This window comes from Seriola dumerili, unplaced genomic scaffold (assembly GCF_002260705.1).
Source record: "Seriola dumerili isolate Sdu_G_001 unplaced genomic scaffold, Sdu_1.0 BDQW01000322.1, whole genome shotgun sequence".
In the NCBI taxonomy this organism is placed as follows: domain Eukaryota; kingdom Metazoa; phylum Chordata; class Actinopteri; order Carangiformes; family Carangidae; genus Seriola; species Seriola dumerili.
The window spans coordinates 2,480,864-2,495,156 of record NW_019174577.1 but is presented as its reverse complement, the minus strand read 5'-3'; positions in this window follow the sequence as shown (position 1 = coordinate 2,495,156).

Below are 14,293 nucleotides of genomic sequence, written 5' to 3'. Positions count from 1 at the left end.
AAGTCAGGGAGCTGCAGAGCGGAGAGAGCTGAGAGACAGATGAATCATCCTGTTTCAGAAACCTGAACGCACCCTTGTTAAGGAGCAGTAATATGTGTTTGTGTGTGGCAGCAATAACACAGTTCCAAGACTTGCCTCCATGTGTACACATAAGCCCGTGTAACCCTACACACCTCTCTGATGATGTCAGATTAGCATTAAGCGTGAGGTTGGGCCTGTGTGTATGTGTGTGTGTGTGTGTGTGTGTGTGTGTGTGTATTCAATGTGGCGGACAAGATGTCTGGTATTGTTTTTTGGGGCAGTAAGAGAAATGTAAACAGCGGAAGGTAGTGGCTAAGGGAGAATGGAGGAGCAGAGACGGTCCATGCGTGTGTTTGTGTGTATGTGTGTGTGTGTGTGTGTGTGTGTGTGTGTGTGTGTGTGTGTGTGTTTGGCGGAGGGATGATGACATCAGTGGCTGGGCAGGGAGCGGGTGAAGGGGCTCTGGTCAGTGTGAAAGTCGAGTCTGTCACACAGACGTCGTCCAACCGCACGCCACGCTCACAACAGAGCACTCAGCCACTGGCAGAGGCTTGAGGACTGGCTGACGGTGGTCTGCCAAAAGCTGTCAGCTCTGTGGAAGCTTAAATGTTTCAGCGCAGCAGTATGGAATGAGAAATGTAACAGCCACAGCAAATGTTGGCATTGGATTCCTACATTAAAAGGTTTCCATCTCAACTTCATGACTATCCTGAAAGTAAATGGTGTGTTCTTTTCTATGCTAAATTAAACATTTTAAGGTTAATTAAAATGTAGTTGATTGGAATTTTCTCTTTTAAGTCAATTTTCAATGAGTTTAATTTAATTTCAAACAACCCCACTCCCAAAAGGAAACCAAAGAAAAACAGAAATATATTTGAGCGGTAAATCCCTGTAATTTTCAACATATTCTGTCTGCAGAACAGCAGCGTGCACCCGGCTTTGTGCCAGACTAGCACAGATTTTGCCAATTCCAGCAGCGAGACATGCGAAAATGCCCACCTGTTTCCCTTCCTTCAGTTTTCATACTGCTGTGATGAGTGCTCATTTTACACACATATCAATTTTTGGGGGGGATAAAAATTCTCCCTTTTCTACAACCTGTCATCTAAATCACAGCACAGACAGTCATCTTTTCTCTTCACTGCCAAGTTGTTTTTTTCCTGGAGCTGAGCTTCTGCACAAGCGGCCTGCTTGTGTAGTGTTTGCAGTATTTGCAGGGTGGGCCAGCAGTTAGAGCCAAGTATCCAAGTATCCATGGGGAAGAACCCATATCAGCCCAGGAGGTGTTGCTCTGCAGCTGAACCAGCGCCCTGACCTCTCTGGGTGAGGGCACATGTAAAGAATATTCCCAACAGGGATCAGTGGAGTATCACTTTTACAGTAGTGTTTCATTAAGCATTTTGGGTGGGACCACCAGTGAGGAGCAGGGGTCCAAATGCAGACTGAGGATTGACGAAACTTCTCTGAGGACCAAGGCTCATCGGTTCCCTTTCTCCCTCCATCAGAGGTGGTGGTCCTCGCTTTTTCTGTAGTCAGTCTTTGATCCCCGTCTCTCTTCTTCTGGTACGATTCATCCTCCTGGTGCAGACAAAGCCTGCCCTTCCAACAAATGCAGCCGCTGCCTTTCAGGGCCAAGCGTCAGGCTGTTGAGGAAAGAAGACAGCAGGAGAGGGAAGCAGTGAGGACGGAGAGGAGAGGAGAAGAGAGAGAAGGAGATGAGAGAAGAGGAAAGAAGAGAAGAGATCAGGAGAGAGGAGAAGAGCAAGCAGTTTCACCCACCCCGGAGGTCCCCGGCAGCCCCCGGCTCTCAGTACCCAACCTCCAGAAGGCCTTATTCAGAGACTCACCTAATGAACACTCCTGCCCTCATTCAACCCGACAATGGAGCCCTCCACTGCCATTGAGCCCGCTCACAATGGAGAACATCGCTCCAATTAAACCCCAGGGACAATAAACTGGGGTAGGTGAAGGGGTGGAGGTGTGTGTGAAATATGTGTGTGTATGAGGGGTCGAGTTGGGGGTGTAGCAGGGTAATGAACAGGCCCAACCTAGTGGATCTCTTCGGAGGTCCGCTGAAGTGCCGTTGCCTCTGATGTGCTATTTGGATCAGTAAGAAGCAATTAGGTGCCCATTCCCAGCACATCCCAAACCCTTATCCTCCCCCAGGCACATATATATACGTGTGTGTGTGTGTGTGTGTGTGTGTGTGTGTGTGTGTGTGTGTGTGTGTGTGTGTGTGTGTGTGAAGGACAAATTGGAAAGAAAACGGAAAGGCAATGACAGAGTGCAGTCATGAGCCAGGGCTGGAGACCAGAGCAGACAACAAATCATGAATAGACAGGTGACTTGACCAGACTCGATTGCTTTGAAAACTGAATTGTGGTAGTATATGCTGAACAGATGTTTGGCTTTCAAATAAATGCTTTTGTCTCTCAGTCATGCAAAAATAGGAAAAAAAAGTAGATTGAGACATTAGCGGTATATTACTTCAGTTGTCTGTTAACATTCCACCTGTCATGTATGACTTAATCAAATAGAAAAAAATATGAAAATTTGAATTTTTGAAGCACAGCTGTGTGAAAAAAAAAGCCAGAGAAGAGGATCATGAAGAGAAGGAGCTGATCAGTGGAAAAAGAAGAAGAAGAAAAAAAAGAGGTTGAAATTGATAAAAACATCATATGTGAAGTTGTGTTTCGGGATATGCCGAGGAGAAGGTAGAAAGAAACAAAACATAAAAACCACACACATAAAAAATGTATCAAAGTGTCTTGTGCAAAGGGGTCTACAGGTTCCATAACATTGTATGTCTGATTATTGACATTGATGCTCAAAATACAGAGTCTGCAGAGACGTGGCATTTGACAGAGGCAGAGGCAGGCAGGAAAGCCAACAAAGGCCAGAACAAAGGCAGGGTCTGGGCCATGATAATGCAGCTCAGTGCAGATCCCACTCATGAATATGGCAGCTGTGGTGCTGACAGCGGTAAAGGTGTAAGCGAGTGTGTGTGTGTGTCTGTGTGTGTGTGTGTGTGTGTGTGAGATGCATGCATAGCGTCTACTATATCTTACTGCATGTGTTTGCTTGTGTGCCCATGTCATTTTGCCTACAAATTATGCAAGTCCCCACACGCATCTGCTTTCTCAATGACCTGTGCATGTATTACTACATCAAGCCCTCTGGTGTTAAGGCATTTCTGTGTCTCTATCTTGAGCTGTCTCCCAGTGGAGCTGAAAAGTCAATCAACGAGTCTGTCAGGGGAGCAGGACGCACACTCTGCCCAGGGATCAATGCCCTTCACCCCAGGGACTCTCGCTTAGTCAGTGGGGGCGTCCAGAGCCCCTCAAAGCTCCTTAAATCCCTTGTACGGCTCTGACAGCTGACTGCAGGGGACACCTCTCTGTGTGTGTATGTGTGTGTGTCTGTGTGTGCGTGCACGTTTTAGTGTGTTAGTGTTACACATTAGGTGTTACTAATAGTTTTTCCTATTTCATTTTGTCTGCATTTAAATGCATTGTTTTGTGTGTGCATGTTTGAGTGTGTGTGTATGTGATGTATTTCTAAAGTAGTGTATTGGGCGTGTGCCTGCCTCTGTACCTCCTAACGTGTTACCACATCAGATTTCTTCACAGTGTTACAACATACGTCGGTTTACAGAGCAGGACTTTGGCTCACTTTAGAACCAAAGGCATTTACAAAAGAGGTAATTCTTCAAAAGCTTGACTTTGTTTGTTGTTATTTGATTCCCTAGTAGAAACATTAGGCTCTGTGCTGGATTTCACTCTAAAAACCTCATATCTCCGACAGAAGAGTAATAGCTCTGTCTTCCTGTATGCATAGCCTCCCTTCATGCTGTTCAGGAGCAACAGCCTCCATCTTCTACCCGGGCAGTTTTTGTAGGAGCTCGCCTCGCTTTGTTCAGGATCTCATCTGCCCCCAATTTACTCTCCCAGTGACCTCCCAACCCTGACCTGTCAGTGCAGCGTTCCTTTCTTTATTACTGAAAGCCATATTGTTTTCAAATGAAAAAGGACATAAATACTTGCTAATATTCTAGAGTCTCACTTGAGTGGAACTGAAAGTTGTACTAAATCAAAGGCCAAGAAGGAGGAGAGGAGAGTCCCACCACTGTGTCCATGTGGTGTGTGTGTGTGTGTGTGTGTGTGTGTGTGCTCTCTGCTCTCTTTTTGTGTATGAGAGTGTGTTTTTGTTTGACTAAGTGTGCATGTGTCTAGTGAGTGTGGGAGGGTGTTCTCTCTCTCTCTCTCTTTCTCTCTCTCTCTCTCTTTTTTTTTTCTTAATCTCCATCGTCTTCCTCGCTGGTGTTGGCACAGACCTCTTCCTCACCGGTTCCTGTGGCCTCCCAGGGCTTCCTCTAGCCGTCAAGACATAGGACTGCTGAGGGACTGGGACGATGGTGGTGGGGGTGGAGGTTTGGAGGAGTAGGGTGGGTATCATGTTCTCTCTCTCTCTCCTACTACAGATTTATGGGGGCTCAGTCCTTCTCTAAATATTTGCCTTTCCCCCTGTACTGTGGGAGATTGATGGCCTTTGATGTGGGGGGGGTGGGTTGGGGGGGTGCGGTTGGAGGTGCACAGGCTCGGGGTGTTGGTGTGGAGGACGGGAGGAGTGTATGGATAGGTAAAGACCGGGTTTAGGGCCACCGGGGGGGGGGGCTCGTGGTTCTGGGGCACGGTATATGGTTGCTGCAGTTGTGATGTAGGTCACTAATTTGCATGGCTGAAATGTCGAGGCTTGAGGATGCTGAAGAATCCTCATTTATATCAGTTTACTCCCCCTTGCATTGGGTCATTATGAACATGGTTTAGACATCTTTACAGTCTGGTACATGATGAAACCAATGAACCGATGATTTTAACATAAATGTTTTGGAGTAATGGAACGAGGTCTGCCAATTACCTGTTCCACGGAGGATTAAGTTGGAAAAACCTGAGCGGAGCTGCTAATAATAATCCTATCCAGAGTCAATCACGAGTTACAAAAACATCTGTTATAAAGCTAACTCTCAGTCTCTCTGAATCTCCTTTTGTAAATAATTGGTTTCAGATTCCCAAATCTATTTCCAGATCCAGCAAAAGTTGCATCATCTGGAGTTAAATTTGTCGACGTCTGTTTGCTTTCTGAATACAACCCTTGCTTTCACTCCCCCAGAGCTAATTGCACGCTCCCCACAGCAAAGGCCAACTTATCCCAGACAATGATGTTTATGTATATGTAATTGTCGTAACTGCGCAGCATAACGGCCTCATTCTCTTTCTGTCTTGTTGTCTAATCAATCCAAATAAATCTTATACAGACACGCAGCCAAAGTAGTAACTGCACTGTGAAAGCAAATAATTGCTTTGGTTATTAGAGCTGAAAGGAACATAAACAAGTAATTTCAGCCATCATGGCGGTGGTGACACAAACTTTCTTTCTCTCTCTTGGTTTCTGTCTCACACACACACACACACACACACACACACACACACACACACACACACACACACACACACACACACACACATCCCCTTCCTACCACACATCTCTATTTCCATACCCGCCATGACACACACACACATACACACACACACACACCCTTCACCCACTCCACCCTGCACATCTCCTCTTCTACTTTTCCCAGTTAACAGCTCAGTGTCAGGGGGTAAGTACTGGGGCCCTACCTCTGCACCCCACTGAGTGGGGGAGCTTCCCACCTTACACACATACACACATGCACACACATGTATTCATACTCAGATTTTTACACACACACACACACACACACACATACAAACACAGCTCATGCATGTAGACACGAATGCAGAGATGCGATAAAAACAAACACATTCGGACAAACACAGAATACAGAACATGGACATATGTACAGTACGGAAACATGCTGCACAGACATACACACACACTCAGTTCACCTCTGGTTCCTATTTACCTCCCTCCTCCCCAGACAGCCATCGCTCCAAAGCAGCACTGTGTTAGTGACACGGAAGGGAAAGGGGAGGAACAGAGAGGTCATTCGGATGACTAATGGCAGAATTCACAGGAAACTCCGGGAACATTCTTCCTCAAATTATGCTATTAGCTGCTTGGGGTTTTACAGGGAGAAAGAAAGAGAGAGAGAGAGAGAGAGAGAAAGAGAAAGAGAAAAGAGGGAGACAGAGGGGAGAGAGAGAGATGGAGGGAGAGGAAAAAAAACAGGCGTGGACTGTGTGTGTGTGTGTGTGTGTGTGTGTGTGTGTGTGTGTGTGTGTGTGTGTGGTTAGGAGGAGGAGGCAGGCCTTAAAACAACAGAAAGAGAAAGGAACTTGTAGCCGTTTGGCCTCCTGTTCTTTGGCGGAATGTGGTGCAGTGGCATTTACACGTTCGCAGTGATTTATTGGCGCTGGCGTCCCCCCTCTGTCTCTGTCAATACAGGCCTCTCAGAGCCAGGAAAAGGCCCTAAGCCCAAGGAGACAGTGGGCCTGAACTATTCTCCCTTTCCCCCTGCACCTGTTCCCTTGGCGGGGGAAATGAGAGCCTGTAATTATGTGTGAAAGGGGCTCTCTGCCGGATAGCCGGTGTGATAGTGTCAATCCGCTAATGTTTTGTATGGGGCAGAGTATATGACCCTGTGAGCACGAGCGGGGGGGGGCTCTTTGAGGATTTGTTTCAATATTCTGTCACACGGCAGGCATTTACATGGGTTTGGTTTGTGTGTGTGTGTGTGAGCGTGTGCATGTGTGCATTATTGTCTTGCATTTGTTACTGCTGGTTTGCGTTTTTATTGATTTGTGGTTTATAAACTACAGATATTAATCACTTGGACTACTTGTGGTAACAATGACTAGTTGTGTGGCAGCGCTGGCCCCGGGTGACACAGATAGACCTCTGTGGTTTGGTTGGGGGTTGGGTCAAACCTCCAGCAGACAGAACAACTTTAGCTGGATTTATACTTTTGCATCCTTTAAGAAAGTCTTTGGAGAAAACACGAGCAGCCTCAGCTGACCGGAGATGGGAGATCTTGCAGTCTCCTTGTGGTTTCACCGTAGCCGCCATAACCCTGATATGTTGATTTACTATACCTTACATTTTTGTAAGATATGTGCACAGGCTCCAAAGGGTCCCAGAGCCCACAAGGTCCTGCTGACAGTTACAACAAAATTTCCACAGCTGTGTCACTGTTACCGACTGAGATAAAGACAAGATGAAGTTTCATTATTTTAAAGGGCACAATCTGATATCTGTGCTGTACTTGGTGTTAGCCAGGGGAAATGGATATTGGCTTAATAATGTCCACTGTGCTTGTCTTGTTAAAATTCCCTGCCCCAGTAGTTTAGAGTATACCTTGGACTGATGATTAATTCATCATTTAATAAGCTTTAACAATCTCTTATAAAATGTGTTCCTCTCTGCATTAATATTATCTCCTTGTCTTTAACTTTCAAAGAATAGAATATCAGACAGAAAGATATATAAATACTCCATACAAGTAATTACAGGGACATTGTAGAAACAAACAGGAAACATCAAGAGCAAAAGATGATGTCCCAGGCCAGACCGAGGACACTGTGGTCGCACAAAACACATCCCAACCGCCAGGTTAACAGGATGCTCAGTTATGTCCAACTTTTGAGCCAAAATGTATGCTTTACATCATGTATAGGAGAAACATCTACCGTTGTACATATTCTCTACTGAAAATATTAGATTATAACTGTAGAAACAAATGGTTTACCACTTCCAGCATTGCTGCTAGATAATTTAATAACTGGTAAATCTACGTGAAATATCCATCTGTAATGTCGGTTTTGCCTCTGGGTCAGGTTTCCCAGCCTAAGCATGTCTTAAGTTGAAAATGGCTGCAGTGGGAATAAGTTCAGTTATTAAATACCAATTTCTGTCTCTAACCCTCCTGGTAGCAGCCTCCATATTCAGAGGTCTGCTGACGGCTGTGCTAACTATAGAAGCTCTGATGTCTTTGTCTGGGAAAATAAAACCCACCTCAGCTGCAACGAAGAAGGCAGGTTAAGGCAAACAGAAGGAAAGAGAAAGACTGAAGTGAATGTAACTCCTGCTGTGTTATGTAGAGTGGGAAAAGACTGTATTCTCTCATTCATCCATGAGAGAGACAGAGACAGACAAGGTTATTTCAGTTTTGCCGGGAAATGTGTCTGTGTATGTATGTATATATACATAATATGCGTGTGTGTATGTGTCTGTGTGTGTGTATGTGAGTGTCTTGACAGCAGTCAGCATATACAGGAAACCACAGAAAGCTAACATTTATCTCCATAAATTGAGGGAAAGGTTTTGCTCCACCTGCCTGATACAGAGGAAAATCACAAAGCACAGCGGTCAGACAAAATAACCAACAATTTCTACATCCACCACTAACTTTATAAACCATCTGACCCTGTGTGTGTGTGTGTGTGTGTGTGTGTGTGTATGTGTGTGTGTGTGTGTGTGTGTATGTGTGTGTGTGTGTGTGTGTGTATGTGTGTGTGTGTGTGTGTGTGTATGTGTGTGTGTGTGTGTGTGTGTATGTGTGTGTGTGTGTGTGTGTGTATGTGTGTGTGTGTGTGTGTGTGTGCGTGTGTGTGCGTGTGTGTGTGTGTCTCTGAGTGTAGAGCGACACTATGTGAGTCATAGCAAGGCTGCAGGTGATTGGTCAGGAAGTGGTCATGTTATTATCTCTAATTGAGGGGTAATTGTAGAGCTGAGTGTACTGTACTGTATGTGTTAGCGCATATGTGTGTGTGTGTGTGTGTGTGTGTGTGTGTGTGTGTGAATGTGTATGCGCATCGGTCTATGTGTCTGTGTTTGTGTTTAGGTGTATGCAGAGTGGAAAATTACATCTAGAGTTTAGGCTTGCTGTGATTAAAAACAAAACAGAATAAACACTGGGCTTTAGTGGGCAGCAGTGGGAACGGCTGGATGATCTGTATCCTGTGTGTGTCTGTGTGTGTGTGTGTGTGTGTGTGTGTGTGTGTGTGTGTGTGTGTGTGAGTGTGATAATGTGCTGCTGTTGTCGGCCTGTAGACTGTGATGAAAAAAAAAAAAAAAAACACCACACAGGCAGCCAACTCACTTACTGAAGCTGCCAATGCGTCTTTAAGCAGGTTATTATTTTAACAGACATTAAGATAAAATATTAATCCTCAAAGTCCACTGACAGATAAACTAATGTGAACAGCTCAGTTAGACTGAGTTTGCCCCTGACTTAAAAGAAAACACCACCCTAAAATATTTTAATACTATAAAACTGGTGTAATATTCTAATATCTGCTATTGACTGACCAATTAAAAATAAAGGGTCAGGTCAATCAAATTGCAATGAGACATTTTTCCGACTATGGAGACAGGTTCAAATTTAACCGGTGGGGTTTTAAGAAAAGCATCTCTGACATACCTGCTGCACCCCGAAAAAATGTGGAGAAATGGGATTTTGCTTGTATTAAAACCACTGAAAATGTATAAAAAAGGCATATATAACAATGTCTAGTTAGATGTAGGAAGATATCTTAATGCATTTGTTCTGTAATTTGGGTAAACTGATCATTTTAAGATTACCATGCTTGAAGAGCACTTCAATTCATTTAGCGTTGCTCTCCTACAACATCATTGGTTATGCTGGACAGTTAAAAAAAAACAAAAAAAACATAAAAAGTTTCTTTCTAACTAGTCCATACCCAAAGTTTTTTGTTTGAAACTTTGAACTTGTAGCCTTTAGCCCCAACCCCTGCTGTCTCAAGTGACATCATTTGAAGGAATTTATCAGATTTTGTACAGTTGTGTCTGGAGCCAGAGAACACTTTATAAAAACCTTTTTTTCACATGTGCATTAGTACTCCCCAAGACCTGTAAACAGAATTTAATATGTAAAATCAATGGAGTATCCCTTTAACATTCTGTCCCAATGGTTGCTAATTCAAGGCGAAACCCTTCACGCATGGGTTAGAGATCCCTGTTAATAGTAGACTCAATACAGTTCAGCAACAATACATGTTGTGTTTTGATGAAGGAATATGGCTTGATTATTGGCAAATGCTTGTGAATAGCAGCTGGCTGTATTTATATAGGCAAGGTTTGACTGCAAACAAGGTCACGCTCATTCAGTGAGTGTAGTCCAGAGGCTTTTGAGACATGCAGGAATTTCCTAATCGAAGCAGAAATAAATAGGTCTGTAAAAGTAAGCATCAGAGACCATTACAGTACAATACAGTGAACTTACACAAATCAATAATCAGGATATCTCTGCATTGTTTAAAGGTCCCATATTGTAGAAAATGAGCTTTCCATGTCTTTTTTAAAGCAGCTTCTCTATAAAGACTGTGACAGTATCAAAACTGGGCCTTAAAATGAGCCGTTGGGACTTCCATACCTGATGCCACAACTACTGTATACAGTCACCGCCCTCAGCCCTGCCTCCATCACAGACCACCTGGAACCAAAGTCGATTGGGTGTTTTTTTTTTTTTTTACTTTATGAACAACACAACACCAAGCAGTCATTCCATCACTTTTAGCAAGCTGCAAGACAGGAAAATGTAGAGGAAAAGCTGCACAGTTGTTGGATGTCAGGAAGCCAATATATAATTGCACAGCCTTCCCACGGATTGTGACGTTAGAGACCAGTGGCTAAAGTTTATTTGGTCTGAAATACCGGAGTTAGTCAGAATTTGACTGTTCAACTTCTGTTTGGCTCATTTCAGTGCTGACTGACCGTCACCACTGATATTTACCGTTTCATCAAGCTACAACAGTGGATACAATTGTGTATCCATGGACTCATCATCACAATAACTGGAGTAAGATCCATCTCCCTGCTCCAGCTGGCTCTTCTTTTTCTCTTCCACAGCATGAGCTTACTGTCTCCCTTCGTCTGACTCCCCATCCCTCCCTTCTTGGCTTCTACTGGTTTGAACTCCCCCAACCCTCCCCTCTCCAGATAGCTGTCTGTTCTCACCTACTCTGAGCACAGATCTAATTGAGGGCAATCATTCAGATAAAAAGCCCCCTACAATGATGCTGCTGGCCTGCGTGTTTGTGTACGTACATATTTGTATGTGTGTGTGTGTGTGTGTGTGTGTGTGCGTATATGTGTGTGTGTGTGTGTGTGTGTGGGGGTCCTCTCTGCTTCTACCCCCATTCCAACCTCACCACCTCCTCTCCTCTCTCACTCTCTCCACCACCATTAAAATGCCATGCTGCTCTCTCAACCCATCTACCCTACTATCCCCCCAACAAGCCTTTTGTGTGGTACAGAGAAGAGGCACTGAGGCAGAGAGAGAGAGAGAGAGAGAGAGAGGGGGACAGAGACAGAGGCGGGGGGGAGGGGGGGAGGCAGGCCAGCTCCTGTTGTTGACTGGTACCATTGTCTCGGACCTCTGGGAGCACGTCCTTAACATCAGGAGATCCGGGGTGCTTCCAAAAGCGCTCCACTTTTCACTCCTCTCTCGTGTCCTCTTAGCCTCCTCAACCGTGCCGCCACCCCAACCCCATCCCAATTCCAACCTATATCAATGACTCACGTTTTTTTTCTTTTTTTTTTTTATTGTCTTCTGGAGTTACCTGGTGATGTAGTGTCCCTACTCTTCACCAGCCTCTCTTTTTTTTTTTTACCTTTACATCCAGCATGTTAGTCTAAATAAAAGAGTTACTAACGGCAGAGAGATTGGTGTTTCTGCCTCTTGTGTGATGGTTTTCTCCCAGCACGATTGTTGAATGTTGGTGCAAAAAAAGTCTGTTTTTTTTAAAGAGGCCCTTACTTTTTGATCCTCATGGCCAGACACTAAAGCCTAACGTTTGCAGATGATTTTTAGAGAGCTGCTGCCAATTCCACTTTTCCTGTGCTAGAAAACGTGAAGTTACATTGCCTATCAGCTGGCCAATTATCCCCTAGGAGAAGAGTAGGTGCAATGCAACACATGCACCGCAGCATCTAACAAATACGTTTTATTGGTGTTGGGGACTTTTTCTTAAAATTCGTCATTTGCAATCTGCACCCACAGAAGTCTGCCACAATGACACTGTGCGCCCATAAAATATGCACAGTGATTGCAAAGCCCTCCATGTGAAGAGTACCCCACCGTCCCCTCTCTCTCTCTCTCTCTCTCTTTCTCTCCGTCTCTCTCTCTCTCTCTCGCTCTCTCTCTCTCCATTCACCCAGTAAGAGCCAGTGATGGTGTCATTGTAGTGCGACTGGTGGTGTGACCCCACAGAGCAAGGGGACACAGCGGTGGTGGGGGGTTTAGAGAGGGTAGAGGTGGGGGAGCTTGGAGGGTAATAGGGTGGGACAGGCTGCTGTCGAGTGATCCAACCCCACTTGGCACCACTCTGCTCTCCATAGTGTTCGTATCCCACTCAGGGTTCTTCTCGTTCCTCTGACGGTCCTTCTCAATTCACTTTCAATTTTATTCAAGAAGTTTTATCAGCATGAGATCATTATAACATCCCTCCCATTTGTTCCGCTGTGCGTCTGGGTTCCTTCATCAGTTCAGCGCTGTGATGTATGTATTATATAACTGACAAGGAGGTATAGATTAGTGATGACAACTTTTGTAAATTAATTATTACCTGAAGCGTATACATCATGTGTAGAAAGCAGAAAGTTTTAGATTCGAGCATATTTTTTATGTCTTTGTATCCATCATATTCACTGTATCCTTCATCCCCTTAAAGAAGCTCTTCGTAAGTTTTGCTATCACTACATAGCCAATGTTAGCATTAGCAGGTGTTTACTTACCAGTCTAGAAGAAACGCTGCAAGTTCAGCCTCAAACTTTATTAACTTTAATTCTTTTACTTTATTCCTTTACAAGAGCTGTCTCCAGCGCAACAATGGCTGAAGCTCTCGGCAAGACTAGTAAGAAAACAGCTGCTATGTAGCAATAGCAAAACTTACAGATAACTCCTTTAAAGTGAAACCTGTGTCATATCTGAGTTTAAAGTTCAACATCCTTAAGATTGTCATGAAATCAAACCCACATTTTGTTACTGTTTATATTTTTTTTCAGCAATAATTCTGTTCAATTTATCTACATTCAGTAATTACCTCCCTCTGTAGTAGTTTTTATTGTTAGTGGCAGAGTCTGTCAATCCTGCGTTGGATTCAAATTTCCTTCACATACACAAGTAATGCAACTTTTATTGTGAAGCAGGCACATGAAACACAGCGTGTCACACAGTTAAGCGGTGACAAATACTGATCACGAAAAAAAGGGTCTATGAAACATCAACATGGTAATTTTCTGCCCCTTTTTTTTTTTTCTTTTTTCTTTTTGTCAGCGGATCTGTTTGAAATATTGCCTGCTGATGTTTAGTGTCTCTCAGAGGTATTGCGGCATTCCCCTCAACTCTCCCCTCACGGCTCCTGGTACTTTTGACTTGGCTGGGAGTTCAAAGGCCAACTTTTGACCCTGGATCCTCTAACTTTGGGTCTTCCTGTGTTCCATCAGACCTCCTTCTCAGACACCGTGAAGCTACTCCCTGGTGACTATTATGTTCACTTTATTTTTGTGTGTTTGTGTGTGCCTCGTGTGTAAACAAAGTCATGTGTAACTGAGAAAGACTGGTGGTGAGAAAATAAAAGGGAGGAATGTACAGCAATCGGAGGTAAAAGGCCACTTTGGGAGACTTATTCTGCATGTACTTACATTATAGTTGGCAAATGTAAGAGCCACTAAGCAGAGCTGAATGAAATTTCTGCTTTGGCTCTAATGTGATTTGGAGCTTTGGCTCTTATGTGCATTCTGTGGGTGGCTACTGTACTTAGTAAAATGTGGTTTGTGTGTGTGTGTGTGTGTGTGTGTGTGTGTGTGTGTGTGTGTGTGTGTGTGTGTGTGTGTGTGTGTGTGTGTGTGTGTGTGTGTGTGTTTGGCACAGTATGCTGTTGAACAATCCTGTGAGAAGACCCCTCTCCAGTATCAATTAAAGTCACCAGCTCACTCCACTTGCTGCTGTCACCTAGGTTTACCCAGTTCTCTGCTGCTGCCAACACACTAGCAGGGAAAACATTAACATAAGTAAGCCCTCTACTGACAACTCTCTCCCTCTCTATTTCTCTCTCTTCTCATATTGCCCTCTTTTCCACATTTCCTCTTTGCCTTTTTCTCTTTTCCAATCTCTCTCTTGTTCTCTGACTCTCCATTCTTCTCTCTCTGTCTCTCCAGTAGGGAAAACATCATTGTCATGGAGAGAGGGATGACAACAATGAAGCGGCTGCAAATCACACTGATTGTTGGTGCTGGACCCGGTGGATGGGGAGAGGGCTAATGTAAT